The 5140-nt window shown below is 43.5% G+C and overlaps 1 long non-coding RNA gene across 1 annotated transcript; it reads left to right on the top strand.

Annotated features, from left to right (window-relative positions):
• Positions 1-1030: 1030 nt before the first annotated feature.
• LOC146638358 (uncharacterized) lies at positions 1031-1978 on the top strand. The gene is made up of 3 exons (XR_014906642.1): positions 1031-1161; positions 1443-1509; positions 1677-1978. It is a non-coding gene; the product is annotated as an uncharacterized LOC146638358 (long non-coding RNA).
• Positions 1979-5140: the final 3162 nt, after the last annotated feature.

Below are 5140 nucleotides of genomic sequence, written 5' to 3'. Positions count from 1 at the left end.
AAAAGAAAGAAAGTGTTCTGCTTGGAATTTCAAAGAGATTGTGGTGAATGTGTTTGATTACATTCCAGTTTTATTGCGTTGAGAGAGAAATGATGAAGATGGCTGATGAAAACAGCAGACACACACACACAGGTATCATTGAATTTAGTTTCAGAATAGCAGTGAGGCAAAGTGAGTGGGCATATTCTGCATATTATACATTTAGGAGTGGATTACAGGTGTCTGACGTGTTTTCTTTACACAGTTATGTTTATCACCTGCCTAAGAAAAAAAGATGATCGAGCTCTGAGAAAGCACAGACGCTTCATGTCCTGAAATATATCTGCCATTTAGAGGTGGACTGTTGCTTCTCAATTCCACGGGCAACACATGCTTAGAAGTCAAAACAGTAGCACTGAAAGATTCAGGAAAGTGTTTGATGTGTTCACTGGATTCTTACGTTACCTTAGTGGGTTCCTAGTGGATCCAAAAGCCTTTTGTTTTTATATTAGTCGCAAAATTGTCTTTTCTCCCTCTTTGTGGAGCAGTTTTAGTCCATCTGCATCGAACTTCTCTGTATTTTGGGCTTCTATCTAATTTATGGCACTAAAAATACCCACCAAACTCTATAGATTATCCATGAGGTTCAGGCTGGTTAATCAAGCTCACTATTAACATGGCCAGTGAGTCATTAATAGTAGTTTTGGTAAACAGGTACTAAAGGAAATCAGCATCTCCATGAAGGTTGTCACCAGATGGACGGTGCACTCGATCTCCTGGTTCCACAGGTTTTGGACTTGATGGAGTAGAGTGGACCAACCACCCACACCAGCAGAAGACATGTGTAACCCTGGAGAGTTACTAAGGGGTTTTAGTGTGTTATGAGTGATGTTAGTATTTTGAGTTCACTGTTAAGTTTTATTAAGTTAAATTATTTTGTTGAGAATTAATAAAATAGAAGATGTCTATAATGTCCTGATGGTCCTTGAAGTATACAGGGGGAAGTACCGCCTCCTGCCGTTCACTGCATAGCAGCTACGGATATCAGGAGAGAGGGAGAGGAAGAAAAGTCCGTTTTTCCAAGTGGAAAGCGTGGTTGTTTTTATCCTGTACGGTGGAAATAAGCTATCTAGGAATTGTTGTTACCCAGAAAGGAGTTTGTTACTGCTCGGATTCTTCTGGGTGAGTTAATTTGTTGTGAACAAGAATATTGTGAGTTTAAGCCACTAACGATGACATGCTAGCGGCTATCGCGGCTATTGCTATTAGCCATGTGGCTGTACATGTGTGATTGTGAGGATTAAACTGTATGTTAGAGTTTGTTAGCTTCCTATGACGATGCATGTAAAGATTGTAAGTCATATGTATGCTGTAGATGTTGATATGTTCCTATATCAATCCTTAATTGCGTTCATTGTGAGGTGAATACAGTTTAAAGAAAATGGGGTTATGTTTCTTTGTAGTTGTGCTACAACGCTTCACCATCGCCATTTTGAAGCTCCAGGAGAGTCCATTTTATTGGTTACTTTGGTAAGAAGTTATCATTGTCTATGTTTTGGAATATTCTGTCGTTCTTTCTGTATACTGGAAAGGTAAAATGCAAATTTGTTAGTATGTATGAACGAAACATAAGAAAGGATATATGTATAAATGACTAAATATAGATTTTTGAATGTTATTCTGACTGTGTTATACAGGTCAGGTTTTTTACTTGGGCGTACAGTTCAGTGATGATCCAGTCCAAAGATGGCGAGCCACCCCTCCAGGACCCTTGAGATGATTGCTCTAGGAAGAGAACTAAATTCTTTGGACGAACTGTGAACTGTACAAACTCTACTTAAGTGGTAGGACAGATTTGCACGTCATTCCTCCTTTGCACATCCTGCAAAGAGAATCCTCATTGCTGGACTCACACTTAAGGGTGTCGGCTGACACGAGAGAGAGAGACTGAGTCAAATCCCCCGGGGTTGTGTGTGTTTTGTTTATTATTTTCCGTGACTTGGGCCCAATTTTTCCTTTCATGTACTGTGATTGTTTTCATTGTATGTATGTAAGATTCTTTAATTGTGAATACAAATTGATCAAACCAAGTTCTCAGAGCGTTTCATTAGTCATCCACTGCTCCAGTAGTCGAACCTCAGCTATTGGCCCAACACACAGGTAACCATTTAAATCTGTATCCCAAGTGTTGAAAGGGGTGTTACAGAAAATTGGCGAGCCAGCCAGGAGCAGGTGGCAGACTATTGACGCTTTGTTTTCATTTTTTCTCCTTTTTGGGCAAAAATTCTTATCTTCAGTCATTATAACAGTAATTTGCCAAATTGGTGACATGGAGGTAGTGACACGTGAGCTGGTAAAGATCCCTAACTCTGTCATGGTTGAAGGGTTAACCTGGACTGAGGTGGACAATGAAGTACAGAGCTATTTAGAGACTCATGGTTCTATTAACCGTGTCCTGCGTATAGATGAACCAAACTCAGAGTTCCATAACAATGCAATTGTTGAGTTCACTTTTGGTACTGCGTTGCAAACGCTTGCTCCTTTGTTGCCATTTAAATACAAAAGCCCCACTCGGCCTGATGTGACTTTCCACGTGTGTGCGCTTGCTAGTGTCTATACCCCTGTGGTTAGCAATAGTGCTACTGAGAGTTACATGTCTGAGTTGCAAAACATTGCTAAGTTAACAGGGAAGTCATTTCAGCTTCTTTTGCAAGATGAACTAACTAAGTTGAGCTCTACAGTTGCAGCCACAGTAGAAAATGCCCCTGTGGACAGGAGTCAACATGAGGGAAGTCAGGCACCTAATTTCAGCTCGGCCTCATTACCGCAAGGTGCAATGCAATCTAGAATTGCTCCTGATACCACTATTCAGGGTGCTGCACTACGCTCAGCTCCAGAGATACAAAACCTGACCAAAGAGCAACATCCGAGAATACCACCAGTGACGGTGAGTTCATGCCCAGATCTAAGCCCCAGTGATCTCAACCCCCCTGAGATACAAAAGGTCGTTGTGGAGCATATTGTGCGAAATGAGGAGGCACCGCCACACCATTATGCTGCCTCACGCCTTCGAGTCTTTTCAGGCCGATTGCCGCGGCCAAATAATGAAACGGATTATGAGACCTGGCGCTCTAGTGTGGAACTTCTTTTAACAGACCCAGCATTGTCTGATTTAAGTCGCTCCAGGAAGATTGTTGACAGCTTGTTGCCCCCTGCTTCAGATTTCATTAGGCATCTTGATTCACAAGCTTTACCTTCTGCATATTTGCAGCTTCTTGACTCAGCTTATGGTGCTGTGGAGGATGGAGATGAGCTGTTTGCTAAGTTTATGGGTACTCTGCAGAATGCTGGTGAGAAACCATCAAACTACCTTCACAGACTCCAAGTTGTGCTTAACACTGCTACAAGGAGAGGAGGGGCCTCTGCTGATGAGTTTGATAGGCAGTTGTTGAAGCAGTTTTGTAGAGGCTGCTGGGATGACTCCTTAATAGCAGAGCTCCAGCTTGAACAAAAAATTAAAAACCCTCCTAGTTTTGCTGAATTATTGCTCCTGTTGCGTACTGAGGAAGACAAGCATGCTAACAAGGCAGTACGTATGAAAAAGCACCTTGGTACTTCCAGGCAACAGCCAGCCCCACCCAAACAGCATGTTTGGTCTCAACTGCAAACTGCCTGTGTTTGCTCTGAGTCTAAGGCTGTGGCAGAAACCAATCTCCTGAAGAAACAAGTTATTGAGTTACAGGCTCAAATGGCTCAGTTAACCCCCCACAGGAAAAGCAGGGGTAAGAACGCAAACTCAAATGCAAAGGTGACTGTGCAGACCAACCCTGCTCCTGAGCAGCCCTTGGCAGTGCCTGTTCCAGAGCACCAGCCACCTCCCAGGCCACGCCCGTGGTACTGCTTTCGGTGTGGAGAGGATGGCCATGTAGCCTTGAGATGCAGTAATGAGGCTAACCCCGTGCTAGTAGCAGCAAAAAGGAAGCAATTTCAAAGAAAACGGCAGGAGTGGGAGACGCAGAATGGCTCTGTGGATCCACACCATTTAAACTGACAGCAACTCCTGTTGTGGGACAGACAGGAGTTCAGTCTAACACTAGTCCCTCTACCTCCAAGCAAAAAGGCAAAAGACAGCCAAAATGTCAGCCATGTGGGCTGCCACAGAGGTTAGTTGGAAGCAAATGCACTGCTGAAGTGTGTGTTGCAGAGAAAAGGGTAAACTGTCTTTTAGACTCTGGATCTCAAGTTACAACGATCCCCTTGTCCTTCTATGAAAGCAACCTGAGGGACCAAGAAATTAAATCATTAGATGATTTGTTGGAGGTTGAAGGAGCTAATGGACAGCAAGTTCCATATTTTGGCTATGTGGAAATAGATATCACTTTTCCTAAAGAGTTTGTAGGAGAGGAGATTGAGATTTCTACTTTGGCCCTTGTGGTTCCAAACATGAGAGAAAATGCCCAAGAGCAAATTCTCATTGGCACCAATACACTAGACGTGTTGTACTCAAGTGTTGCTACTCACATGAATGAATTTGGCCTACCTGTCCAGTATGGCTACCGAGCAGTCCTCAAAGCCTTGGAGCTTAGGCACAGACAGCAACCCAATGGCAAGCTGGGCCAAGTAAAACTGTCTGGGGGGAAATCTGAGACGATTCCTGCTGGACGGACTGTTGCTTTAGAAGGGGTAGCCCTTGTTGGGAGCTCCTTTAATGAAAAGTGGGCCTTGGTAGAGCAACCAACAACACCCTCCTTGCCTGGTGGCCTACTGGTAGCAAATTGTTTAATCACATTGCCTAAGAAAAGGGCGAGCACATTGGCAGTGATAGTCAAAAATGAAACCGCCCATGATGTAACAATCGCACCAAAAACAGTGATCGCTGAACTCAGTGCTGTTCAACAAATAGTAGCACATAAGTCTGACACAAATGTACCTGACTCTGTCAAAGACAAGAACAATTCTAGTCCAGATTTACAGTTTGACTTTGGAGATTCTCCTTTGTCAGCTGACTGGAAGGAAAGAGTAACACAAACATTGAAGTCAATGCCAGAAGTGTTTGCTCACCATGACCTCGACTTTGGTCATGTAGGTCAGGTCAAGCATCACATCAGACTTCACGACCAGACACCTTTTAAGCAGAGAGCCCGGCCAATACACCCACAGG

Source organism: Diplotaxodon limnothrissa, linkage group LG2 (genome assembly GCF_057381915.1).
Source record: "Diplotaxodon limnothrissa isolate DT_005_m linkage group LG2, D_limnothrissa_male_GT1.1, whole genome shotgun sequence".
Lineage (NCBI taxonomy): Eukaryota > Metazoa > Chordata > Actinopteri > Cichliformes > Cichlidae > Diplotaxodon > Diplotaxodon limnothrissa.
Note: the sequence above shows the minus strand (reverse complement) of the source record. Positions and strands in the feature narration are given on the sequence as shown.